Here is a 27,494-nt window from a genome sequence, read left to right as displayed (position 1 = left end):
CTGCTTCCTGTTCCCCGGGGCAGGGTGGGGGTGGGGGGGCACAGAGGCAGGAATCCCAGTCCCCAGCCCTTACGGAGAAGGTGGCATTGGCGTGGGAGGCTGCAGAGGGCAGAGCGGCTCCTCAAAGGCGGGCTGTGGGGTGGCCTAGACGGGTGGTCCGTGCGTCAGGGACGGGGCTGCGTCGGTTCCGTGAGGGGCAGCTCAGCCTGGAGGCCCCACCCTGCCGAGGGCGAGAGGCTCCGGTGGTGAAAGCACATCCAGCAAACACACACACAGAGCAGCAAAGTTCTTTCCCTACGAGCTGAGTCAATGTGGATGGGCAAACACTGGCGGCCCGGTGTGCGCCTGGCACCGTCCCCTCCTCCCCGCGGCAGGGCCCGAGCCGGGGAGAAGGAGAGCGAGGCCCAGGCGGGTCAGGAGGTGTGCTGCCCCCCCCCCCCCCCGCCACGGAGAACGGGGCTCCCCTCGGGACACCAGACGGCTGCAGAGAGGCCCCGCGGCCGAGTCCCATAGCCCATCAGTGGCCATCTGGTCTGCAAAGGAGATGACATTTATAGAACACCCAGCGTGCCGTGAGCCAGAGGATGAGAGGGAGCGTGGGAGTGGCGGGGACAGCGGTGGGGACGGCGGTGCGGACAGCGGTGGGGTAGCGGGACCGTAGTGGGGACAGAGGTGGGGACAGCAGTGGGGTAGCAGGACCGCAGCGGGGACAGCGGTGGGGACAGCAGTGGGGAATGGGGACAGCAGTGGGGTAGTGGGACCATAGCAGGACAGTAGCAGGGACAGCGGTGGGGACAGCGTGAGCAGGGCTGAGGCTGGGAAAGGGGATGTGCCAGGGGATGGCCGTCTGATCAGGAGGCAGGACGGGGAAGCGAGAAATGCCTGAGCCGTCACCCAACCCCCCGGAAGTGCTGTCACCTTCAAGCAGGGTCCTTGGGTCGGCCCCTCACCCTTCCAGACCTCGGGCCCCACACCTATCAAATAAGTGTTCCCAGCGACCTTGCGGGGCAGTTAGGAGACTGATGCTGGATACCAGAGGATGGGCATTTGTTCCCTTACTTACTATTTACTGAACACCTACTATGTGCGTCCACCCTGGAATAGCACACTGGGGGTTCTGACGGTGAACCGGGCAGCCGGGGTCCCTGTCCTCCTCGACCTCAGTCCAGTTGGGGAGAATACACAGTGGGCAGCTGTGGCTCCCCATCCTCCCGTCCCCGCCCTGCTCTACGCGGGGGTGCCCGCTGCACTCTTTCATCTTCCGGACGGGGAAATCGAGGCAGGCTGGAGAGGGGAAGCACCTTGCCCAAGCCGAATCCCATTCTGGCCGCTGAGTCAGGGGCCGTCCTCGCCGGAGGGTCCCAGAGACTCCCCCCACCCCGCCCCGGTCCAGCCCCGCCCTTCTCAGACCAGAACACTGAGCTCCACATCCTTTGAGCACCTCCGACTCTCTTCCAGAACATTCCCAGTAAGCGACAAGTCAGCCCAGGAATGGGCTCGTTTGAGCCGCTGGAAATCTCAGCTGGGATCCTGGCGTCTGGGGAAGGGCCGGGCTCTAAAAATAAACCACTCGCCTCAGCCTGGGAGAGCAGCCGGCGGGAGCCTGGTAAGCAAAAGCTGTCGCCTGACGCTCCTGGCAGATGACAGCGGGCCCGGCCCGGCCAGAGCGCCCCCCTTCTCGGGCAGCTGGCCCCTGGGATGGGCCGGTGGCAGGTGGCAGCCAGGAATATTTGACCCCTGGCTCCTCCCGGAGGCACTGCTACGCCCACGGGCACATATACACGTATGCCCCGACCCGGGACGCGCCCCACACAGCCTGGCCGGGGCTGCTCCCGAGGAAGGGGCTGGTGGCGGGCGCCCCGGACGCCCGGGGTTACCCTCTGCGGGCTGGACAGCAGCGAGGCTCGGCACAGGTAAGGGGACGTTTCATTGCCCGGAGGACGTGAGGCTGGGGTGGGGGAGTTCCGGCGTGGGGGTGGGGGCTCCAGTGCCCCCGACGTCAGGGAGCCCCGACATGGGGGAGGCGGGTGACGCCACCTCTCCTCCCTCTGCACGCCCCCCGCCCCCCAGCCTGGTGGAGAACGGCCTGCCCTTTCCAGCTCTGAACGCTCTCAGCCGTTGCCAGAATGTCAGAGTCCTGTTGGCTCAATTAGAAGCCGCTGCAGGTTAATGGGGTTGCAGGAGCCGGATCGAAAAGTTCTGGCGGCCGGTTCGGGGGAGACGGGCCTCCCATTCTGCTCCAGCAGTGGGTGGGGACGTGCACAGGGGGCAGAGGGGACCCTGGCGGCCGGCCTCCTCGAGAGCCCTGTGTGGGGAAGATTCTCTAGAAAGACCGGGAGAAATCCCAGGGACCTACAGCTCCCAGGACGGGCCTCGAGATCCCTGGTTCTGGGTTGTACTTCGAGGTTTACAGGGAGGACGCCGTCTGGGCAAGGGCTGCTTTGGGCGAGGAGTCAGGCCGGAGGGAGCCAAGTCGGGAGGGGGTCCGATCCTGGCGCTCTGCGCCTCTGTCCCCTGGGGCTCGGAGGGGCTGTCACAGCTGACTTTCTGCCCAAATGGATTTCTGTGCCTGATGCCTGGGCAGGATAGTCAGCGACAGACCAGGTGATCGGTGCTAGCCGACCTCCCACGCCCAGGAGGGGCCAGGCAGGGAGACGGGCTTGGCCAGGGGGCCTGCTGTCTGTCTTCACCCGTTCGTCGGAGGAGGGCAGGTGCTGGGGGAGATCGGGGGACAGGCCAGACCCGCCTTTCCTGGGCACGGGCCAGAGCGTCACTTGAGGATGGGGGCGAATCAGGACGAGTCTCCGTGGCCTGAGAGCGAGCTGGCCTCTGCCACGGTCAAGTCACGTGGCCGCGCTGGTTCAGCCGGAGCCCCGGGGCTGTCCCGGCGTCGAGTCCGCGCCTCCCGGGAGCCGGTGTCCTTCGACCTTCTCCCACGTATCCCCCAGCACTCAGGGGCCCCTGCCCTCGGACCTGCCCGGGAAACCCAGCCCACGTACCCCAGCTCCCGCACGACCTCCAATCCCAGTGAATCCTCATGAACACCCGGCCTTCCCCTCCAGTGCCTCTGAAGCGAGTCTGTCCCCGGGAGCCACCTCTGACCCAGCACAGCCTGTGCGGCCACCCAGGAAGCCTGGGGGGGGGGGGCCCGGGTGGGGGTGGGGGCTGTCCCGAGACCCACTGACTCGGTCACGGGGAGCCTTGTAGCAAAGGCCTAAACACCCAGCCGCGTTCCTGCCTTTGCCGCCGCGACCCCGCTGGCCAGCGACCAAACGCTAGGCTGGGGCCGGCTGCGTGACCCCTTCTCGCGCCTCTGACCGCTCGGGTCTACCGCGAAGAATGCACGGCTCTGGAAAGAGACCGCTCCGCAAAATGACACAGCTGCGCGTCCTCTGACGGTGTCGTGATGCGCGTCTGCCGTCGAGGCCGTCGGGAAACGCATGGTGCCCGCCGGCCACGGACAAGGCCCCCTCCGCCTTCGGCACCAGAGCCCTGCCCCCGACCTTGCCCCCCTGGCTGCCCTCTGTCACGCTCCCCACGCTGCAGATGCTGAGGGTAAAACCCAGGCTGCAGGTGCCCCGCTGGGGTCGGCGTTCTCCCGTCTCATCCAGGTTAAGGCGGCCCCTTAGGCGGAAGGGGGGCGTCTCTCCCCCTGCTCCTGACGCGTTGGAGCCACATCTCTGCTGCGTCGGTCAGCTTCTGCTGCGACCATGCTCTGTGACAAACGAGGCCCCCCTCTCGGAGGGACTCACGTACTTTTCTCGCTCTTGGGTGTGGATTTTGGCTGACGGTGGTGGGGTCTGGCCGGGCCGAGCTGGGTTCAGCCGCACTTGACTCCAGGCTGTAATGCGATCGGGCGGGAAAGGAGGGGGCCGAGCCGCGTCAGCCACGCCTCAGCTGGCGCCGCTGGGGTATCACCCGTCCGCCCGACCCCAAGCGGATGGGGGAGGGTGTAGATCCCACCCTATACTCTCCTGGGGACACTGCAAGTTCAGGAGATGAGGGGGCCTCGTCTTCCACATGCACGTACCTGACTCTCCCTGGACCACACGGCCCTGATGTTGCAAATATCCCTGGGACGAGGTCAAGTTGGGGGTCTAGAGGGGGAGTCAGCGCCCAGGTCACGGCGTTGCCCCCAGCTTGGGGGGTCCAGGGAGGGGAATGAGCGCAGACCGGGGAGCACGGAGGCGTCCTTGAGGGGACGTCTTCACGGGGGCGGTGGCCCCATAAAAGGATTCCAGCAGGCAGGGGACCGGGTGGAGGGCATCCTGCAGGCAGGAAAGCAGGGGCCATAGTTGGTCCCGCTGCTCACCTGCTGAGCATACGGCCCGCCGCCCCCTGGGGTCCTGCAGAGAATGCTGCCCGGGCCCCTCCAAGGCCCCTTCTCTGCTCCTGAGTTGCTCCCTGAGAACTCTGTCGAGCTCCTCTGACCTGCTCTGAATTAAGTAGTAACCGGGAGCCTCTGATCTCATGATGTGCATTATAATTGTCCTGTTCTTTCTTGATCATTCCTGGTGGCTGAGCCTGGGGACACCGGGCTCGGGAGAAAGTCTGCAGAATCACCCATCCGGGGACGACGACGGGCAGAGGAGGCTGGAGGGTTAAAGGTCACTCACAAATACTCCGCTTCTCATTAATCCACACAATAAAGGGCAGCACAGCCCAAATGCCCTTAAGCCAGGAAGGTATTTAAATACCAGCCGCTCAGAACACCGAAGGGGAAAGGGACGGTTTTTTCAAGTTAAATACTCTCTAAATCTCCCCAGATTTCAAGAAACGCCCTGGGCAGAGAGGTCACTTACGGAAATAAATCCCATCTCAGAGACATGTGCTCAAGGGGGCTCTCCCGTGCCGGTACATGCCCCTGCCAGGCGGGTGGAGCAGGAGACAGAAAGGCCTGGATTAAGGAGCGTCCCTAGCATTGTAGCCGGGTGCACCTCCCCTAGCTTTGAGCCTCTGTTTATCCATCTGTGAAATGGGCCAATCCTCTAGGAGGGCTGGGAGAAGGCAGGTTGGGAGTGCATGGGGCCTGGGGGAGGAGGGAGCAAGGAGGGACCCAAGGGCACAGGAGGGAGGGAGGGGGAGGCCGAGGGCGGAGAGAGGTCCAGCTGCTGTCCCTGACTGGGGCCCCGAGAGGCCCCAGCATGCGCCAGCCTCAAGGCTGAGCGTCAGAGACTCTCAGCCCCACAGAACCCGCCCTGCCTCACTGTCCTTCCCGGGGGGAGGGGGGTGGGGGAGCTTCACCATCGTCTCCGGCCCAAACGGGAAAGAACTGAGCCCGTGTTCCTAACAACTGAGTGTTTGAACCCGTAAGAAATAACACGAAGGCCAGCCTGGGAACAAACGTTCATTAGCTACCAGCTCGTCCTGGGTGAGAACCAGTTTCCGTCTTACTGTCCTTATCCTCCTCCGCCAGGGGCCATCGTTGAGGGCCTACTGTGTGCACCAGGCGTGGACTGGGGCCTCTGGAGCCAGACAGCCTGGGTTCAAACCCCAGTCCTGCTGCTTACCAGCCACGAGACCTCGGTGAGCCCCAGTTTCCCACCCTGGGAATGGGGGTCTCGCGGAGGCGCGGTGAGGGGGGCAGGCGTTAATTTGTGCCGAGCACTTAGCACAGAGCCAGGCACAAGTGGGTTCTCCAGAACACCACTGGCTGCTGTTGTAAAGACATTTCTCCTGGGGGACGTCCTCCAATCTTGGGTAACCTGGATGGGGGGGTGTGGATGGCCACCGGGAGGGGGGACCACGGCCTTGGGGCTTTGAGCATTCTTTTGGTGGCTTTTCAAACAAAAGGTTTTCTGGAGCTACTCTGATCGGAGGAGATGCGAGGGCCCCCCCCCCCCCAGAGTGGAGCCCCCACCCCTGGAGCTCTCCCGCTCACCCGGGGGTACAGTTAGACCACCCCCCACGGACAGCATCTTCCCCTAGAAACCCCCTGGGCCTGGGGGCAGTCAGAGCCCCCCTCCTGATCCCAAATCCTGGTCATACAGCTAAGGAGAGCCCAGCGGGCTCTGGGCCTGCCTTCCTCAGCCTTCTTCCTTTCCATGGAACATTCCCGGCGGCCTGCCCTGGGCGGCTTCCACCTGGCAAGAGGCTGAGAGAAGAGGTGGGTTCGAGGAGGTGCCAGCCTGGTGGGGGCCACACCCGGGTCTCCCTCGGGGCCGCTCCCTCTCAGCTCCCTCCCCACAGGGGTGGGTCCCCGCCGTTCTCCCCTCCCTTATCTGTCTGTCCCTTTTCTCTCTAGACCCTCAGTCTCCCTCCCCCCCGCCCCCCCTCCCTCTCTCGGCCTGGAGTAGCCCTGAAATAAAACCGAAGTGTCCTCTAAGGCAATTTAAACGTATCAAATGTTTTCAGTTCTTAATTTAAAAAGCAGACGAGTGGGGTATTTTCTCTTTCTGTCTCAAAAAAGTGCAACCAAACGACCAAATGAGTTAAGGGATTCTTTTCTCCCGCTGCCCTCTCTGCAGGGCGCTGGGGCCTCGTCGCCCTTCACGCTAATCCCACCGACCTGGCAGCAGGAAGGACTTCACGCCAAGAACGTGCACGTCTGGGTCTCCGAGGCCTTGGCTGGGTCCAGGCAGCAATGGTCCACCTCTATCCCGCTGGGCTCCCCCGGGACCCTGTGCCTGCCCCCTGCGCCCCCCCCCACCACCCGCGCCCCCAGATGCTAATGCAGATGCTGGCTGATGGTCAGCACGGCTCTCTACCCCTTCCCTCCGCAGCCCCGCACTGGGGCACCCCGTCACTCCACAGGCACGACCGTGGGCTCCAAGGGGCCAGGGGACATGTCCAGAGGCACCTGCCGTGTGTCACAAAGCTGGAGCTCGAGCCTCTGCGCAGAGAAGCATTAGAAGCGGGGTGAGCGTCGAGGGTCTGGGCACTGGGTGTGGTGACCCTACTGTTCAGGCCCTGCCGGGCGCTTTGTCCCAGGTCGGGGCCGATCTGGGGGAGCGAGGGCCTGCCCGAGTCACTGAGCTGGTAGCGGTGGCCACGCGTGTGCTCTGCAGGCCGGGGACGGAGCTTGCTCGCACGGGGACTTGCCCACGCACGTTCGCCCAGTCGGCCGTGTGGCCTGGAGCGGGGTGGGCCCGAGCTGTGTGCCGCAGGGGCAGGCAGGACTCTCGGGGGGCTTGGGGGATGGGAGGGGGCCTTGGGGCCTCGGACACAGGCAGAGCTGAGCGGGCCCCGTCCTGGGCCACCGTGGGCTTGGTCACCATGTCCTTAACTAACACAGCGGTGACACCGTTCCTGGCACAGAGGCGGCCGGCCCTGCCCGTCTCCCGAGGGTGCCAGCTGGCCCTGAGCGCACACAGCTCCCCGGGCCCCTGAGTCCCCAGGCTCCCTCCCACCCTGAGGTCTTCGCACATGCTGAGCCCTCTTCCCTCCCGTCCCCGCCCGCCTGTCACTTCGTGCCACTTCGGTGTCTTTGTCCTCCTTGGCGCTCCACCACCCCTCTGCTCCCAGCCTCAGCGCCCGCGCCCTGCGCCCTGCGCTCGTCTGGCCTCATGCCTCCCCTCTTGCTGTTCCCAGGGCCCCTGTTCTTCCCGGTAAGTTAACTTCTCCTGATTCAAGCATCACCTCCTCCGTGAAGCCATCCTGACCTCCCCCCGATGCCCACTGGACCCGCGCAGACTTCCAGGAGGGAAGGCAAGGGGACGGTGGCTCCACGGCGGACGTGTGCCCTTTCCCACCACGAGAGGGGACCCCTTGAGGGCAGGGACAGTGGCGGCCTGAGCCCGCAGCGGAGGAGCCCTTCCCAAACAGGGACCGTTGCCACCACGACGCAGCAAGGCCCCGGGGATGCGCGAGAGGTTCCGGCACTTTCTCCCGGCCACAGGGAACCTTGTCTTCCTCCAGGCCACTGCTCCGTCTCTCGCATCCCCAGGGAGAATCCGGAGGGGCTGCCAGGTCCTAGATGAGATGCAGAGCTGAGAAAACAAGCTGAGGGGGCGGGGCGGGGGCGGGGGGAGGGAAAGAACCTGTTCACTGGGTCGGTTCCTGAGCTTTCCTTCGTTGGAGAGCGTCGTGATCGCGGGCAGAGTGGAGCAGAGGCCATGACACGAGCGGGCAGGCCCAGGCAGTAAGAGAGGGTCCTGGGCTGCGAGCAGGACGGAGGGATGGACGGAAGCGTGAGCAGGGTGGGGGCGGACCGGGTTTGGGGTGCGGTTGGCTTCCCTGCAGAGACTGGGCCTCACGGGGCCACAAGACCCTTCTGGGTGACGTCACGTCGTCGTTACGAACCAGGGGTTCTCCCGCCCGGGGGCATCCCAGCCTGCACCGCACCCCGAAACGTCACTCTCGGGGTGACTGTCCACACCCTCTAATCCGGGCCAACTGAGCACAACAGTGAAGTCTCCCCGCTTCCTGGATGCAGCACAGAGATCAGAAACCCCGTTCTCTGCCGGCCTTCTTGGGCGGGCCGGTCTCAGAGCCCGGCTGCCCCCCAAGTGCAAGTCCCAAGCCGTGCGATCTCTCCGAGCTCAGTCACGGGCAGCACGAGCCACTCCTCGCCGCCCGCCCATTAGCCCCCTCGGAGGCCCGCGGACAAAGTAGGTCCTTCACGATGAAAGACCGGGAGACGGTGCAGGTTGCTTGTGCCTCCCCGTTAATGCTCTTGAGAAAAGCGAGTCATCTGGCCCTGCTTCAGAGGAGCCCCTCGGCCCGTCTCAGGCTCTCGCCCCGCCGGGACGCGTCGCCCCGAATCGAGGCGCAAGGTGGGCAGAACCGATGGGATGGAGGGGTCAGCCGGGAAGATGCCAGCTCAGTCATCAGTTCACGGCCCCAGCTCTGCAGGACGCGGCGGGGAGAGCTGGGGCTTTTCTGCAGCCTGAATCCAGCTTCCGTCCCCACGCCGGCACCTGGGGGCTGTGTGACCTCGGGCGACTGACTCCAGCTTTCTGAGCTCCAGGTGGCCTCCTCTGTAGAGCAAAGCCCAGCATGCACCTGGGGCGAAGGGGACAGATGGCAGAGCGAAAGGAGAAGGCTCCAGAAGGGCCTGGAGCCCATGGAGGCTGGAGCACGGCGACGGCTGTCAGGTAACAGGCTGCCAAGTTTAGGACCCCAGGCCCCTCCAGTCCGTCCCCTGCCCTTCGATAGGTGTCTTCTTTCTGGAAGACGCCCGTCATCGCATCCCTCCCCAGCTGATCAGCTCGGCGTAAAGCCCAACCCTTTTCTGGCCCCCTCCTGCCCCTGCAGCCCCCACTCCGCTACCGTCTGCCCCCCCCCCCCGCGAGACAAAACCTGGGCACCGGGCCTTTGCACGTGCTGTGCTCCCCAGACCAGCATCCCCGCCCCCCCCCCGAAGACCCCGTCCCCCGCCCACTTCACATTGGCCATCTCCTCAGTCAACAGTAGACCCATCTGTAGCTGAGAGAACAAGCTCATGGGGGACGCTGGCACCAGACCCTAGAACTGGCGATACCAGGAGAGGGGCCGGGAGCCCAGCCGGCCTGGCTTCCAAGCCCCGAAACTCAGTTGGTGGTGTAGACAAGCGCTGGGGCTGACGTGGTCCGGGCCGAGGTCCCGTGGGGGCCTTGGTGGCATGGCATCTGTGCGAGGAATCGGTGTGGGCTGGCCCCCATGGGGACCCCGCCTACTGCCACCGAACCGCCAGCTAGGATTCCTCTGCGCATGGTCCTGCGCAGGACCCGCTGCGGCAGGATCGGTCACCGGGGCTCCCGCAGCGGTCAGGTCTGCGGGTGTATCGTGGCGCCCACCGCCTCCGCGAGCTTCGATCGCGTAAAGACTCCAGTCTGGCCCCCAACTTCCGTGCGCCATCAGACCCCCCTCTGCTTCTGCCCGGGCTGTTCCCCTGACTTGGAAACCCCGCCCCCCCACCTTGGCTTCTGTGAACACGGGGCCCCTTCCCCGAGTCGCCACACGGCGGTAGGAACTGACTCTCCCCGTGGGCCCCCGGCACTGTGTTCGGTTTCCAGGTCACCGCTTCTGCTCTCGGTCGCCGCGCTCTCGCCCCCACAGCCACGGGGCCCGGCCGGAGGAGGCAGATGTCCGTGGAGAACGGGGCACCTCACGAAAGGACAGCAGTCTCACAGCATAGGTTGGAAGGCAAGGAACACCCCTCGCCGAGGAAGTGACATTTAAGCCAAGACCTGCGGGAGCGAGGGCAGGTCAGGGAACAGCATCCCGGGAGAAGGAACGGCGTGCACGAGGCCCCTGGCGGTCAGGCTGGCGGCAGCCGGCCTGCCATTTCCGGGGTTCTCTGACGTGCCGGGCTCCAGAGCCCTGTGACGCAGCGCTCCTGTCACCTCCTTTCCATAGTCGAGGAGACTGAGGCTCAGGGAGACAGAGTGATTTGCCAAAGGTCACGCAGCAAAGGGACAGAGGGCACCGACGTGGGCCTGGGACCGCATCCTGTGCAATTTCCACCCCAAGGCACAGCCTGCTTGGCGTTTATGCGCGGGAGCTGGCAAAGCGCCGGGATCCCTGCGCTCGGAGAGGGAGAAGCCCCGTCCCTTCCAGGAGGCTGCAGGTGCCTGGCGGCCTGGCGCGGCCGGGGCGCCCGCGGGCCGGCCTAGGAGGCGAGCGTTTAGCATCCGTTATTCCCCGCTAGGCCGCAGAGCTTATTGCTGCCTCGGTGGGCACTTCAGGACTATTTCCTCAAAGAGCGGCAGGCGGCCCCAGAGGAGCCGGCGGGCTCATTCGGCCGCGCCCCGGGATGCCGTTTCCGCAGTCAGAAGGCTTCCGAGTTCCGAGTTGCCACGGTTTTTCAATGCATTTATAATGTAATTGGATTTCAGACTCCCAGGGAGCCCCGGGATGGGGCCAGTCCAGGGCCGGGGAGCCTCCTTGTAGGAGCGGGGCTTTGGTGCGGCCCGCTGGACAGGTGGCCGGGATCCCGGGCATTCTCAGGGGATGGTCCTGTTCCCCCCTGGGAGCCGGGGCCTCGGAGGGCCGGCAGCTGGGCCTGCCGGGCTTCGAATGTCAGCTCTGCCATTTACCAGCCCTTCGACTCTGCGCGAGCCAATTTACCCCCCACCCCAGAGCCTCTGTTTTCTCATCTGTAAAATGGGCTGTCGCCAGGAGTAAATGAGCTCACCGTGCGTGCGCAGTCGTGGCAGGCAGCGAGGTCCATCAGCGCTGGCTGCGCTCGCGATGTGATTCTGAAGCACCCAAGCAACGCGCCCAGGAGCAAGTTCCGGCCGCCGCCCGTGGGCACCCTCACCCCCCACCCCTCACCTGCCCGCCCACTTCCTCCGCGGCCTCACTCCTGCTTCCTTGGGGGCCCCTCGCACATCCTTTGTCCCTTCTGGCCTCTGAGTTTTGCACGTGCTGTTCCTCTGTTCCTTTCCATATCCCTTCCGCAGGCTTGGCCGCAGCGCCGCCTCCCGGAGGGCGCGCAGCTCTGCGCCACCGCGTCCCCTCCAATGACGTTAAGGTGGGCTTCTCACTCTGAGAGGAGAGTCCCTCTGCTGCTTTCTGGTTCCCCCCCCCCCCCCCCAACCCTGCTGTCAATTAAAAAAGTTACATGCGCGCCTGGTCGTGGGTCACGCGTTTGCCAATCTTATGGAAATGTGTCCCCTGAGGCGCACAAGCTGCCTGCCCAGCCCCCCCGCCCAGACCCTCTCCCACGAGCCAGCGGCTGCTCTCCGCTTTTGCTTCCAGTCCCGCGGTTCTCTTTAGGACACGCTTCCACGTCTTTCTTATCGACCTCGCACAACACGCACCGCTCCTGCTCTGAACCGGAGGCTCGGCTCGCCCACGCTCCGCTCCCCGTGCGCCCCCCGCCTCCCGCTGCTGTGCTCCCCGCACCTGCCCCGCGGACTCCGCGACTGGCCACGCTAGGCCTCCGTGGCCTCCGTGGCCGGGCCCTCGCCTCCGGGCTCAGCCCTCCGCCGCCTGAATCTGGACCTCAAGGCAGCAGCCCCAAGGCGCTTTGCGGATCAGGGCTGTCCCCTGCTTAAAACCACACAGCAGCTCCCAGGGTGGAGTCCAGACTCTGCTGTGGCCTCCAGAGCCCACGTGGGCTGGCCCTGGGGTCTCCCCACCTTCCGGGACCCCACCCCCAGACCAGCCCTGCCACCTCTCTTATTTTTTTATTTTTTAATTTTTTATGTTTCTTTATTTTTGAGACACACACACACACACACACACACACACAGAGTGCAAGTGGGGAGGGGCAGAGAGAGGGAGGGGGACGCAGAATCCAAAGCAGCTCCAGGCTCCGAGCTGTCAGCACAGAGCCTGATGTGGGGCTTGAACTCAGGAACCATGAGATCATGACCTGAACCGAAGTCAGTGCTCAACCCACGGAGCCACTCGGGTGTCCTCCTACCGCCTCCCTTAATTCCTTAGGCCTGGTCCTACCCTGGCAGGAAGTCTGCTCCCCGCTGGCCCTTCCTGACATTCATTCCTTGCGAGCTTTAGTCCCTGCTGGCCCATCGGAGGACCTCCTGTCCCAGAGCTCAGCCCCCAGTGGCCCCGGCCGTTCTTGGCCACTCTTGGTGTCTCCCTCCCATGTTGTTGGGTTTCGCGTCTGACTCTCGCATGAGAGAAGGAACTGGTTCGCTCTCGACTGTGCCCACGACCCACCCACGTGTTTGCAGCTCTCCGGAGGCACCGGGCAGAGCGTCCCCTGTGCGCAGGAGGAGAGACGTGGCTCCCGGCTTCTCTGTTCACTGGCGCCTTCCCTCTTCGCCTGCTGCGTGGGGCTGCTCCCCCCGCCGTCGAGGTTGAGGGTGGCTACGATCCAGGCAGAACCCTCAACCACTGTGCCTCCTCAGGTGCCTTTACGTCTACGAGTTGGAAATTAGTCAGTAGGGCTTACGACGTAAGCGTTACATAAATCTTAGGCCCCGAGGAGCCACGAAGCGTGATTGAATCCACAGACGGGACGTATGATCCCAGATCTTGAAAACACACCCCTGGGTGGAGAACCTACCTGGCGCACAGCTCCGTGGATACTTGTCCCCGCGGCTCTGCATTGCCCGGCGGCCCCATCACCCGGTCCCCACTGCCTTCTCCCGGGCCTGGGGTTTGGAAGCAGCATGTGTTTATGCGGCCCGGACTCAGGGGGCTGGGGGTGGGGGGCAAGCCGGCCGCCTCGCCCTCCGTCTGGAGAAGTCTCTTTTGCTTTCAAACCTTGTCCCATCGTCTTCCCGCTTCCCTGGCTGACGGGGAGAAGCCCTACCCAGGTGTGATCCCCTTTCCTCACATGCTTTTCCCCACGTGAGCCTTCAGAGTTTTCCGGTATTGTTGCCCTGCTGAATTGTACCAGGTGTGGGTTTTTTCCATCGTCAGCCCGGTGCACGCTCATCGGGCACATTCGATCTGTCAGCGTGTATCTGGCTGCGGCTCAGGGGAGACGTTGCTCCTGTCGTTATTTCTTAAGCTGGGCTTTCTCTTCCCCGTCGTCCCTGGCTCACTGTCTTGGGAGCTGCTCTCGGGCGCTACTGAATCCCAAGATCAGGTGTCCAGGTCCCTGGTCCTTGGCTCACTTCTGCCTCTCGGCCGTTCCGTCCTGTGTTGTGGGGGTCCTTCCTCGTCTTCCAGAACACCACCTTGATCTCCAGGTGAGACTGTGTGATTGGTCAGCCTTGCCGCGAGACCGTTTTCATGCACGTCAGCAATATTCAGCATCCCAACGGTTCTCCTGCATGAGAAGGATCCAGGCAGGACCCGCCCCGGCACGCTGGCTCCGGGTTGGGGGAGGTCAGAAGTCACGGTCGCCAGCAACTCTGGCTAACAAGAGAGGAGCACCCAGACGAGTCCCCCCATCCCAGATGGGCCCTTTGACTCCTGCCCCCTGACCGGTGACACCCTTTGAACTCATCACGCCCAGCTGCCTCCCCCCCCGGGTCCCGCCAGGGAGACCCACGCTCCTCCTCACCCCTGGCTGAGGTTGACTCCAATCGCTCAAGCCCGGTGCGGTCCAGCCCGCAGGGGGCCAACCAGCGGCCCCTTCCTCCCTTGCCGGCACAGCCTGGCCGTGGTCATCCTCGCTAGACGCACGCTTTCTGCTTTTAGACACCTCGGTGTGAGGGTGGGCAGGGTCCTGAGTCACGTGTGCCATCTTGGGCAGGAAGATGCCCAAACAGATTGCCTTGGCTATTTTCCCCAGCAAATCAAATTACAATATTTTGGTAAATATTACAGTATTTTGTAATATTGTGGTCAAATTACAGTATTTTGGTAAATATTAAGGCATTGCTTTTTCCCCCCAGCTTAACCAGTGAGACCCAGTCACCTGTCAGGCATGTGTGATTCACCCACTCCGGGGCAGCTCCAGGAGAGCTGGGGTAGGGGTGGGGGGCAGGGGAGGGGCGACTCGGCGTATTTGTTTTTGTCCAGGGCAGTGGCCAGGAATTAACTCGTCAGCCGTGTGATCGTGCCTTTTCTCTGCCTGGTAACCCTCGGCTGGCTGTGAGGCTTTGGCTCCCTGGCTGGTTTGCTCTCTGGGCTCCAGAGCAGGATTTGGGGAGCCTCCCGCTGCCCCTCCATCAGCACGGTGACACGTGGTGGTGCCCTGAACTCCGGGTCCCGAGGCCCAGCTGCACAGCACTGGGTGTGTCTGTGGCACAGAACGGTGATGTCCTCGGGCCAGCCTCTTCTGCTTCTGGGCACCTGCAGGGCCTGGGCCTCAGAGATAGTCTTATGGCGGAGAAGACAAATATATGTTCTCTGGTTTAGAAAGTCTGCAGGGGGGAGGGGGCGGGCGGGTGGCACCTGGGTGGCTTGGTCAGTTGAGCATATCTGACTTGCGGTTTGCGAGTTCGAGCCCTGCATTGGGCTCTCTGCTCAGCCAGGAGCTTGCTTCAGATCCTCTGTTCCCCCCACCCCTGCCTCTCCCCTGCTTATGCTCTCTCTCTCTCAAAAAATAAATAGCAATAAAAACAGTCTGCAGGGGGGCAACCGGGTCCTCATGGAAAGTTACTTACCCAGAGACATGGGGGCAGGGCAGGAAAGGCTGCCCAGGGCCCCGGGCAAGTGCCTTGAGTTCCTTCACATCCCCTCCCCAGGTTAGCTGGGATGGCCCAACCTTGCAGGTGGGGAAACTGAGGCCTAGAGGTGGCAGGCAGGTGGCAGAACTGCCGTGGGGCCAGACCTACTGGTCAGTCAGCCTTTGACTCTGTCGATGGACTGTTTCCATGTGCCTGAGACCCCCCCAGACCAGAAAGGGGTCCCCGCCAGGAGCCATCTTGGGAGGGTACCCACAGCCGGCGGGTGGGGGGGCGGGTGGAGGGTTTGGCAAACAGCTGGAGTCACCGGAGTCCTTCCTGTAGGTGGAGGAGGGGAAGGGCCAGATGCGGGTGGGGCTTGGTCCCCAGGACCCAGAGCGACATGCTCGCATTTGCATTTAAAACTGATCCAGAGGGGCGGAGGGCACTGGAACTGGAGGCTGCTCCGTGGTGACTGTCATCTGCAGGGGTGGGGCGGGGCAGGTGTCCACCAGTCCACCAGGACTCCAGCATGGCCGGGCCGGGACACGTGCCTCCCACTTCCTCTGCCCCTGTCCTCTGCCTTTTTCTTCCTTCCAGCACCCAGCCCTACCCACCCTGCTTCCCAGGGGAACAGTCAGGATGGGGAGGGCGGGGGATGGGAAGGATCACCAAACTCCGGTTTAAAACTGACTTCCCACACGCTGTGTGACCTTCAGGAAGTCACCTGACCTCTCTGAACCGAGGCTCTTGCTCGGCGGAAGGCGCAAACCGTGTTCCTGCCACCAGGAGCTGCGGCGAGGGCCCCACGAGTGATAAATGCCAAGCAATCGTGTAAAGGGAGGGAGGGAGGGAGGCAGGCAGGCCGGGGGTTGGGGGAGGGGGAGGCTCATCAGAAAGGCATTCGTATTCATTCATTCCTCCATCCATATGGATGTCCCGCCCCAGGGAGAGTGGCACCCGGCCACCCCCTTCTGGCCTCTCCCACGGGCCTCGGGCTGTGACCTCAGGCCCTCAGCACGCGGCTGTGATCAGTTGACGTGATTAATGTACATGCACTCGGCCCCGCACCGCGGAGGGGAATGTGGCTTGAGAGTAATTATAATCAAGTTTGAGGAAAGCTGACGGTATTAATGAAAATCATTACACTCCTGGCAGCTAATCCGGGCAAAGGGAGGGATTGACTATGTTTGAATTCCATTTTTTTTTTTTTTTTTTTTTTTTGCTGTTCTGCTTCCGATCAAGAATTCTTGCAGATGACTTGGGGAGGGAGGGCTGCCTCTGGGCGAGACCCGTTTCTCCCGCCCCAGCCCTTCCAGGGGATGTTGCAGACAGGCGAGGAAGCCGCGGGCTGGCCTGCCTCTCCCCGCAGCTCCTGGAACATTCCTGGGGGCTTTCCTCCTCGTATCTGCCCTTCTTGGAAAGGCTGGCCGGGCCCTCTGATAAACAGCATCCTGCTGGAGGTGGGGTGGGGGGGGGGCCTGGCCTCCTCCCAGGTGCCGGACACAGCTTCCCGAGACCCTGACCTGCCCAGCTCCCTCCCTGCGGCTGAAACTGTTCTGTGGCTCCCCATCTTCTACAGACTGGACTCCAGACCCCTGGGAGGGCCTGTGTGATCCGCTCCCACCCCACGCCACCCCCCCCTCGCCTCTGCAGGCCCTCCCTGGACGCAGTCCTGCGCCCTGGCCTCAGGGCTCGACATGCCCAGCGGTCCCCTCCGTGCCTTTGTCCGCCATGGTCCCCGGATCAGCTCCTGGAGATCGACTCACCTCCTGCCTCGGTTTCCATGGGAAGCACTCTCCCAGTCCCCCTGCCACCCCCAGGGCCGTCAGGCTCCTCCTCTGTGCTCCTCTGGCCGATCTCTTACACTCATGTGTATTTGTACATCTGGACCCCCCATCCCGGCCACCGGTCCCCAAGAAAGTGCCTGGTTCACCAACCCCTGCGGCCGACACGTGGCCTGGGCTCAAGGCCGCAGGCATCTCAGCTTTGCCCGTCCCTCCCTCTCCCGCCCTCCCATCCGAGACCACCCCAAGGGCATCTCGGGCACAGCCCGCCGGCCAATGTCACGTGCCTCGCCATCTACCCAGGCGGGATGTTCTTAGGAGGACGGACAGCTCTACCTTCTAGAAAGTTCCTCCTCAGAAGGCCTCCCTCCTGTGGAGCTTCCCCATCTCCGTCCTCCAGCACAGGTGGGGCTGTGACTTTGCATGGCGGCCGTTCGACGGGCACCCAGCGTGCAGGGAAAGGACAGCTGTGAGGTTCTGCACAGGCGGAGGTTGGCGCCAAGCTCCTTCCCAGCCTGGCTTCCCCGGCTCCCTGGCAGACACGCTCCCCCACCCCCCCGGGGGAAACGGGCCTGCGTCCCACCTCTGCCACTCCCTGGCTGCGTGACCTCCAGAAGGTTTCCGAAGCTCTCTAAGCATGGGAGGGAGGGAGCACCGTCGAGGGGGGGCTGTTGGCCTCCCCCCGCGGGTAGTATGGGGACCCAGCTCTGTATACAGCGGGCGCCTTTCTGGGCAGGGAGATTCCGTCATGTGTTTTAGCCATTCTATCGCTGTGTAACCGGCGGCCACACATTTGGTGGTTGAAAGAGTGACACCTTGGGGCGCCCGGGGGGGCTCCGTCGGTTGAGCCTCCGATGTCGGCTCGGGTCACGATCTCGCGGTCTGTGAGTTTGAGCCCCGCATCGGGCTCTGTGCCGACGGCTCAGAGCCTGGAGCCTGCTTCGGGTTCTGTGTCCCCCTCTCTCTCTGCCCCACCCCTGCTTGTGCCCTGTCTCTCTCTGTCTTTCAAAAAAAAAAAAAAAAAGAAAGAAAGAGTAACATCTATTCTCCAACAGGACTGGGGGTCAGAGGTCTGGCTCATCTCACTGTGCTAAAACCAAGGTGTGGGCAGGGCCGTGTTCCTTTCTGGAAGTCCGAGGGGAGGCCCTCTTGCCCTTCTGACCTCTCCTTCTCCTGCCGGCCCTCACCCGGCCAGGAAAGGCTCTCTGCCTTTAAGGACTCTTCGAATTAAATTGAGTCCACTTGGGCAACCCAGGATAATCCCCCCCATTTCAAGGTTCGTGCTTTTAACGACATCTGCCAAGTCCCTTTGCCAGGTGGGGTGACCCCTTTACAGGGCCTGGGGATTCGGGCGTGGACACTGCTGGGGGCTGTTATCTGGCACCCGTAAGCAGTAAAGAGGCAGGACCAAGTCTCTGAGCCCCAGGCCTCATGTTCCAGTGAGGGGAACAGAATACAGTCATAAACTAAAACCTAAATGAGACACGAAAGGCCACGGAGAGGAGGAATGGGTAAAGTCACCCTGGGAGGGCAGGCGTCCCTCGTCTCGGGGAGCTCTTGGACCCTGGGTGGTGGCCTCAGCTCTGGCAGGAGCCGTCCCTCCTGGTGTCGGGGGGGGAAGCTGAGAGAAACGTGCAGGTGGAGGAGGGGGCGGGAGGAGGGCGGCCACCCGAGCGCAGGGTCTCCTTTCTGGTAAATAAGAGTGGGGCCGGCCGGGCTGTGTCCAGGGAGGGCCAGGAGGGCGTCGGGTTGCCCTCTGGGTCTGCTGAGGCTCAGACCACGGAGCTCCCAGCCCCGAGCCAGCCCCATCTCTGTGTATAAGTCCGAGGACAGAACACAGGGCAGCCGGCTCTCCGGAAGGGACCTCAGGCTGCCGCCCAGGAAAGGGTCCCCTCCCCTCCCCTCCCCACCATGACCCGAACCTCGAACCTCGACACCTGCATGAACGGGCCGGGGCTGTGATGCTATTTGCACGAACCCGCTCTTCTCAAAGTTGCCGGGTGCTCTCAGAATCTGGAGCTGTCTTAGGGATCAGAATGGCGCGAGGCCTGGGGCCAGTGTGCTTTGTGAAAGGGACAGTTCCGTGCAGGAACTACAGGACTCTGGGGCTGCTCCTGGTGGGCGGAATGATTCAGGTGTCGGGGAGCAGGACACCTGCCCCGGGGGAGCCCCCGCACCACCAGTATCTCATCTCAGGCGGCCGTGTCCAGATATTAGGGGCTCTGGCTCCGCAGCAGGACAGGGGAAGATACAAACCCCAGCTATGCCTTGAAAACCAGGGACCTGTAAAAACAATTTTAAAAAGCGGGGGGGGGGGGGGGGGCGCCTGGGTGGCTCGATCAGCTAAGCATCCGACTTTGGCTCAGGTCATGATCTCGTGGTTCGTGGGTTCGAACCCCACGATGGGCTCTGTGCTGACAGCCCGGAGCCTGGGGCCTGTTTTGGATTCTGCGTCTCCCTCTCTCTCTGCCCCTCCCCCACTCATGCTCTGTCTCTCTCTGTCTCTCAAAAATGAACATTAAAAAAAAAAAAAAAGAAAATCAGGGACCTGGAAGGACTCACCTCTCTGGGCTCAGGTTCACCCCGGTTATGGGAATAAGATGTGCCTCCCTAGATGGTTTAAGCAGCATTTAGTAAGCACCTACTGTGGACCAGGCCTTGCCTGGGGAGATGTCAATGCCCCAAACAGGCAGGTGCCCGTGGGCAGGAGGCAGACATTAGCTACCCAAGGGGATGAGTGGTTACGAGGCAGGTAGCTACTGTGAGCCCACCAGGGAGCGTGGAAGGTTTCCCCGAGCTGGGATCAAAGGGTGGACAGACAGTAACAAGGAGGAGAGGGGGCAAGAGGGAGGAAAAGCATTACAGGCAGAGATAACAGCCTGCGCAAAGGTCCTGGGGTAGGAAGGAGCCTAAACTGTTCAGGAAGAGAAAAGCTCAGAAGACAGAGGCGGCAGGATGGGCGATGTGGCCGTGGGCAGTGGCCAGTCTCCCCCTTACACGAAGGCTTAGCATGAGGTGACCACACGTCCAGGACGGCCCAGGACGGCCCAGGACGGCCCATGCACACCTGTTGTGCCAACTCCGTCATTCAGAGCTCTCCCTTTTACGTTCAAGAGCAAAGTCCCAGTTTGAACGATGTGTCGTATGTCTCTGGAGGATCCCAGTGTTTATTCTGAGGGGGGGCGTTGGCGGGTTTCTGCAGGGAGCATGCGGGCAAAGAAGCCTTCCGGCAGGGCGACCAGGAGGCCCAGGAAGAGGTCGTGGGGACCCCGTCCCCTCAGTCCCGGTACGGCACATGGGGTGGAGCAGGGTGGTGAAATCTGGGCGCTAAGAGGTCAGTTAGCTACTGGGGCCGGTGGGAGGTGTGGTGGGGGGGACCCGAGGGGCTGCCAGGGTTCCTGGGTTGTGCATTGCTGGGAGGGGGGTGCTGTTCCCCAGAGGAGAGGGCCGGGTGAGGACGGGTGGGAGCCGGGGGGCCACGGCTTCCCCGCTTGGCCTCTCCTGCCTCCCGGCCGTCTCCCAGGCCCTCCAGGCACGCACACACGCTCACTACACGGGTGCACACCTGCACACACACACCTGCTTGTGGAGCGTCAGGGCTCACGCCTTACTGCCGCACGCACCCCGTGGCCTGGCCGTGGCTGTTCCCCGCACGCTTCCCCCGGGGAGGGGCTCTCTGTGTGAACCAGCTGAGTGGCACTGGCTGCAGCCTCTTCCTCGCTGGGCCGCTGGGGCTCAGTCTGGATTAAACTCAACACAGCCCGTGGCCCCCAGGGCTGAGCTCCCAGGCCCCAGCCTCCTCGGTCCCCGAGGGCGGGGCGGCCACCTGGGAGGAGGCAGGACGAGCCCCAGGAGCCGCCCACACAGGCGAAGCTCTGTGACCCACGGGCTTGAGCCCGCCCCTCGCTCCTGCACCACGGTCACCATTGACCTTGACCCGGATGCCCTGTCCCCAGGGTGCAGCGCTTCCCAGACCACAGGATGGGTACATTCCAGCATGTTCTCTGAGCCCTCACGTTCTCCTCAGCTGAGCTGGCACAGGAGCCCGGACTGGGGACCCCCCCCCACCCCCCACCCCCCGCCCAGGCATCCTGCCCGCAGGCCTGCTTCCCTCTGCCAGGCCGGCCCCAGGCCCTGTCTCCGGGGGTCGGGGGGTGGGGGGAGGGAGCCCCTCGAATCCACCTTGCAGGCTATTACCTGCCCAGCCCGCAGCTCCAGACAAGCGGAGGTGACGCCAGAACCCCCTCGCCTCATCTGTGGCGGCCAAGGGAGTTGTCACGGCTGTCTCTAGCCTCTGAGCCCAGGGAAGCATGACCGGATGGAAATCCCCAAGAAGGTCACACGTTTACTCTGAGATGCGGTGCTCATCGAGGGAAGGGGTCAGGGCCGCCGGGAGTGTGGGTCTGGGGCTCAGGGAGGCGGCGGGCAGGACGTGCACACGTGGGTGCCCTCGGCGTGCGGCCGGGGGTGAGGCCGGGGGTGGGGGCTCACCGATGGGGAGGTGGACGCAGAAGGAAGAGGGCGATACAGGGCCCAGCGACCTTCAGGGGGATTTCACCAACTTCTGCCACAGGTACGGGGCAACCACGCCAGCGCCCCGGAGCAGGAAGCCCGCCAGGCCGCCGGGGGAGGGCAGGGGGGGTCCCCCCGGTTCCACCGAGATCGGGAGGTGGACGGACAGTTCCGACCCCGGAGCTTGGCAGGCGTCCCAGGCGAGCTGAGCTCACCTCCCGTGGCTGGGGGCTCCTGGGGGGCAGGGATGACATTGAACAAATACCAACTCTGCCCTGATCCTTCCCCCTGATCTGATTCTCCCACAAAATGGTACCTTCCCCTCCTGCCTCTACCTCCGGCACCCAGTCCATCAGCAAATCCTGCAGGCCCCGCCTTCCAGAAACCTCCCGAATCCGTTCAAGTCTCTCCATGGCCCCGCTCTGTCCGGCCACCCTCTCTAGCCGTTCATCTCTCACCTGCTTCTGGGGTCCCCCCGCCCCACCGCTCAGTCGGCCCCCTGCTTCCCCTCAGCCCCCAGGGCTTTGCACCTGCCAAGGGGCTCTTTAGGATATTGTTGGCATCCCGTGATTTCTCCTCCCTGCGCGGCTCCACGGCCTTGAGGCACCGTAGACGCAATCTCAACCCACCCCCGGCCGCTCAGACCCAACTGTCAGCCTTCTCCAGACTTCTGGAAGTTCCCAGCAGGCTCTTTCCGGGCTCTCTGCACGGCTGACTTCCTCACCCTTCTTCCTACTTCACCTCTGACCCCTCAGAGGAGCTGTCTTTTGCGGGAACCCACCGGCAGAAACCAGGGCTTTAACACTCTTTCAGGCAAGCCAGCCGGGAGCCCGGGGAGATCAGCAGTTCGTAAAACACAGGAACCGGGGCAGTTAGCGGGGAGGCGGGTTCCCTCACCTTCACACGGGCCTGGAGGAGCGGGGGGCTGTCGGAGGACAGGCCTGGGGGCAGGTCGGCAGGGCTGGGCTGAACCACAGCCCACTCTGGCTCTCCTGCTCCTTCCCAGGCGACACGGAGGGGGGCCCCGCCTCCGAGTCTCTGACAGCCACGTCCCGAGGGGCTCAGGTGAGCTTCCGGGCTCTGTCCCCTCCCTCCCTCCAGGACGGTGCCGTCTGCCAGCTTCTGTAAGCAAACGCTCCAGCTCGGGGCCGAGGCAGCAAGGAGGTGGACCAGCCCGGATGGAGTCAAAGCAGGGAGGGTTGGGCGTGGAAGGGCCTGGAAGACTCTCTTGGAGCCCACTGTAGAGGGCCTTAGTGCCAGACCAGGGGGCGGAGAGTTCGGGGGAGAGTTTTGGATCAATGAGCCCACAGTGGCACCCCTCTGGGCCTGGGCCTGTTCTAGGTACTGGGGAGCCGGACTTGGGCCCTGCCCTGGAAGGGCACATTGTCCGCAATGCGGCAGGAAAACTCATGTCTTTGTGTGCTCCTTTCTGTGATGGGAAAGACTGGGGCTACTCTAGGTAATCAGGGAGGGCTTCCTGGAAGAGGACACCCTGAACGGACGAGGAGGGAGGCACCACCAGGGGGCTGCAAGGCCGAGCAGTGAAAGAGGCGGGGGGCGGGCGGGCTGGCCGGGAGGAGGCCCCGTAACAAGGGACAGTTAGCCTGGCACCGTGGTGACCTCTCCCTGTGTTGCTTCATCATTTTCTCGGCAACCCCTCCAGGCAGCTCTTCCTTTTGTAGCGTCTACAGGTGAGGGCGCGGGGGCCCCGGGAGGCCGGGCGACCTACTGGGAAGGGCAGAGCCGGGAGGCCGGCTCGAGCGCACCCACCAGGGTCTCGCACCCAGCCTGGCAGTCAGAGAGATGCCAGCCGGCGGAGAGCTGATCCTCACCCAGAGGGTTCGGATGTTATCCAGAGAGCACTGGGGAGCCATTGGAGACTTTAGCCAGAAGAAAGACAAGATCAGACTCAGATTTTTTTTTTTTTTTTTAATGTTTATTTATCTTTGAGAGAGGGAGACACGGAATCCCACGCGGGCTCCAGGCTCTGAGCTGTCAGCACGGAGCCTGCGATGCGGGGCTGGAACTCACGAACCGTGAGATGGTGACCTGAGCTGAAGCCAGACGCTGAATCGACTGAGCCACCCGGGCGCCCCCGGACTCAGACTCTTGAAGGTTATTCCGGCCGGGGACGGATGAGCCGGGAGAGGCCGGATCAATTCGTGGCGGAAAGCTCTAGAGAGGGCATCTTGAAGTCCTTTGGGCTGTTTCGATTGTGGCCGGGCCGCCTGAGGCCTGCAGCAGGGACTTGGCTCACCGGCCCCTCCTCCCAGTCACCTGCTGGGGCCTTAGTGGCGGCTGGGGGAGGGGCCGCCAGCCCCAGGAAAGATCCTGACAAGGAGGCGATGACGTCTTGAGCTTTGCTTTAAAAACCTTAATGGACGTTTTCCCCACTTACTGAAACCGCCCTGTGGTCTAGGACTGATCACTGAGATCCGGGAACGAGGCTAATGTGTGCCCCCAGCCCCCACCCCTCTCGGCTGTGCTGCAGGCCAGGAAAAGCGACCTCCCGGGGTGAGGCGTGAGGCCTGAGCCCCGTCTGTCCTCACCCTCCAGGCATGTGACAGTCACCCTAGCTGGTGTCCCGACGGGCCAGCACTCTGCCTCTGCACATAGGAGCGCACCCAGTCCTCACGGCGGCCCCGCGGGATGGGGCCTGCTGTCACCGTCATATTCTCAGGGGGAGAAACTGAGGCACAGATGCCTGTGGGCTACCCCCCCCCCCCCCCCCGTATCACACTGCCTCTCACCTCTCAGGACGTACGGACTCCCTGGCCCAGGAGCCCCACCCCTACATCGAGCACCGAGGCTTGCACACCTCTGGTGACAGGGTGCTCACTACCACGGTTCAGAGTCCTTATGCCCCAGCTGCTCTGAGCAACCACCACGTGGGTTCAGGACGTCTCCCCTTTGCCTCCGCCCTGCTCCCACGTGGTGCCAGGAGGCTTGGGGGCACCAAGTGGATAGATGGGGGCCGCATGTTCCTGTCCCTGAGGGCTGCCTCCCCCACCGGGGTCATCCAGGGAGCCCCTCACCTGTCCAAGGGGGGGCTTGAGAAGTGACGTGCTGGGGCCACCCGGCGACTGGACTGCTCTGCCCCAGCGCCCTGTCTCTCCCTAGTTCCCGCCCTCCCCCTACGCCCCCCGCCCGCACCCCTTGCCAGGAGTTCACAGCCACACCAGCATCGAACCCGGTTCCAGCCTCCGCAGGGGCTGGCCTGTCTCCGGCACCTGACAGCGTGGCCTCCCGGGATCCCCTGGCCCCTCTGTACGGAACACACCCCACTGATGCCATTTCACCACCGAGGATACTGAGACCCAGAGAGCCCGAGATATTTGCCCAAGGCCGCACAGCCCCCCGGACGAGGGAGCGGAAGACGCCGTTCTCGCTTGCTTGTGACCAGGAAGCTAGGGGCCCCTGGCCCCTAGGAGGGACCTCAGGACACTGAGGAGCGCTGTCCCCAGAAGCAGTGCTCGCGCCTCCTCCGGGGGCGTGTGGGACACCCAGATGACCCGGCCTCCCCTATTCCAACCCCTTTCTCTGCGGGGCCGGGATCCCCCTCCTCGGCTCCTGCTGCCAGGGCAGCTGCTTCCCAGAAAGGGCCCGGAGGCTGCGCGTAGGTCTTGTGCCCTGTCGGGACCCCTTCGTCCCCTGAGCACTTACAGTCAGGAGGCTCCTGGAGTCGAGCAGCAAACAGGTCTGGGGGGAGAGGAGGCTCAGGGCTCCGCACGCAGCCCTCAGCACGTGACTTGGGCAGGTGGCTCCCCACGTGTCTGGAGCCTGTGCGCCCTGCGCACCTACTGTGTGCCGGGCACCGGGAGCCTCTTCCCATTCTGATCCCAAAGATTCCTCTCAGTAGTCTGGTGAGGGGGTGACGTCCCATGTCACCGAGGAGGAAGTGAGGCCCCCCCCCCCACGCTCAGGGCAGAACGAGGACAGGGGCAGACCCGGCCCCGGCCCTGCCTCCCTGTCCGGCCACCCCGGATCCGTGGTGTTTGGAAGCAGAGAAGGCCCGGGCTGTGTGAGAGCCAGCTATGGGGGCTGCAGAGTCCACAACCTGCCGGGGGGGAGGAAGGCAGTGACGCCAGGCTGGGGGTGCCCTGCTTCGCCAGGACGCAGAGCCACCCGTGTGGCCCCTGCCCACTCCTGGGGCCCCTTCTTGGGCCTGAGCCCAGTTTCCATGACTGGAAACACAGGTCGTAGAGTTGCATCTAGGTTTAAATCACGGCCCTACGTGACTTTGGGCAAGTGGTTTCATTTCTCCAAGCCTCGGTTTACTCGTCTGTAAAATGGGGTGGTGATGCACTCTTTCTGAGCCGCACTGAGGATTCCAAGAGAGAGAGAGAACTTGCAGAGTGTTCAGGAGGGACACCTGTCAACAGTAGGTGCTCTGCCCCTGTCCCCTCCCCCCACCTGCCACTCCCCGAGCCCATTTCTTTCCAGTGGTTCTGTTGACCCCGCTTCAGTAAGGGGTCACTCCCTCATAAACCTTGCATTTGCACACTACGCTCAAGGGAATGCTGGTAATGGGCTTGATAAGAACTCTTTTTTCAAAAATGTTTATTTTTGAGAGACAGAGAGAGAGAGAAAGAGAGCAGGGGAAGTGGAGAGAGAGAGGGAGAGACAGAATCCAAAGCAGGCTGCAGGCTCTGAGCTGTCGCAGAGAGAGCCTGATGTGGGGCTCGAACCCACAAGCCGTGACATCATGACCTGAGCCGAAGTTGGACACCCAACCGACTGAGCCACCCAGGCGCCCCGGGACTTGATAGAAACTCTTGAATTCACCCCTGTGAGTTCCCATTTTGTTCTTGTTAGAGATTTAAAAAATACTATAGGTCCTTTTCATTTGTATATAAATAGTAGGGCCAGTCTGTCAACTCACACACAGACACACACACACACACACACACACACACACACCTGCTGGGATTTTGACTGGGATAGCATTCAATGTACAGATCGATTTGGGTAGAATTAAAAGCTTTACAATATTGAGCCTCCTCATCCATGAACATGGTATGTCTCTCCATTTTAAAACAGGTTTTATTTGGTTTCTCTCAATCAAGTTCTGATTTTTCCGGGGGGGTGTCTTGAACGTCTTTCATTATTTATTCTTGGGTGCTTTTGTTTTTGACATCATTGCAAATGATTTATTAACATTTCATTTCTGGGACGCCTGGGTGGCTCCGTCGGTTAAGCGTCTGCCTCGGGCTCAGGTCATGATCTCACAGTTTGTGAGTTTAAGCCCCACGTCGGGCTCTGCTGTCTGCGCGGAGCCTCCTTCAGATCCCCTGTCCTCCCCTCTCTCTGCCCCTCCTGCATTGCACTGTCCCTCTCTCTCAAAAAATTTCATTTCCTGGTTATTTGTGAGTGGCGTATGGAAATACAGTTGCTTTGAGCACATTGACCTTGTATCCAGCAATCTTGCTAAGTTGATCCGTTCTAACATTATCTGTACAATCTTTTGGATCGTTTGTCACCTCTATATGCTGACAGTTTCATTTTTTTTTTTTTCTGGTCCTTGTGCTTTTCCTTCTTCTTGCCTTATTGTTCTGGCTAAAACCTTAATGTTGAACAGGTGCAGTGATAGTGGGTACCCTTGACTTGTGCCTGACCTCAGGGGCAAGTTTTCAATCCTTCATCATTAAGTATGTTTGCTAAAGATTTTGTAGATACTTTGATCAGATTAGAGAAGCTTCTTCTACTCATAAACCCCTACGCATTTTGTAAAAATTATGAACGAGTGCTGAATTTCATCACACGCGATTTCTACATCTATCGGGTAAGCATATCGTCATGTATTATTTTCCCCCGATGTGAATTCCACTGACTGCCTGTCCCATGTCAAATCAATCTTGCAGTCCCAGAGTAAACCCAATCATGATGTATTGTTCTTTGTATAGATAGCTAGATTCTCCTTGGCTAATATTTTATTTAAGATTTTTGCATCTTTAACTTTTGGCCTTTAGTTGGCTGTTCACTTTTCTTTGGTGTTAGTTACTTACTGCCGCATAGCAAATCGTGCCCAAATACCCTGGCTTAGAGCAGTCATCTTATCTCTAGCGGATTTTCTGGGTCGGTCAGGAATTCAGACAGGGACTTCTCATGTTGGCTCTGTGATGTCTGGAGCCTCAGCTGGAAGACTAGAAGGCTGGGACAGGACAGGGATCACAGGAGATCTGAGGCGGCCAGTGGTCGATGCTGACTGCTGCCTGGGGGCCTAGCTTGGGCTTCCTTACAACATGGTGGCTGGATTCCAAGAGCAGGTGTCTCAAGAGGGAGGGAGGGAAAGAGAGACAGA

The 27,494-nt window shown here is 62.2% G+C and overlaps 1 protein-coding gene across 1 annotated transcript in view; it reads left to right on the top strand.

Moving 5' to 3' along the window:
- Positions 1 to 1,627: 1,627 nt before the first annotated feature.
- The window catches only part of SHISAL1 (shisa like 1), a 134,840-nt gene continuing 108,973 nt past the window's right edge, over positions 1,628 to 27,494 (top strand). The window contains exon 1 of the mRNA XM_053894655.1: positions 1,628 to 1,913. The gene's annotated coding sequence lies outside the window, so the exon portion shown is untranslated. The remainder of the gene's footprint in view (positions 1,914 to 27,494) is intronic.

The sequence above is a fragment of the Panthera pardus genome, unplaced genomic scaffold, assembly GCF_024362965.1.
Source record: "Panthera pardus isolate Hobbes unplaced genomic scaffold, ASM2436296v1 HiC_scaffold_6, whole genome shotgun sequence".
Lineage (NCBI taxonomy): Eukaryota > Metazoa > Chordata > Mammalia > Carnivora > Felidae > Panthera > Panthera pardus.
The sequence above is the reverse complement of the archived record's forward strand: the minus strand, read 5'-3'. Positions and strand labels throughout refer to the sequence as shown.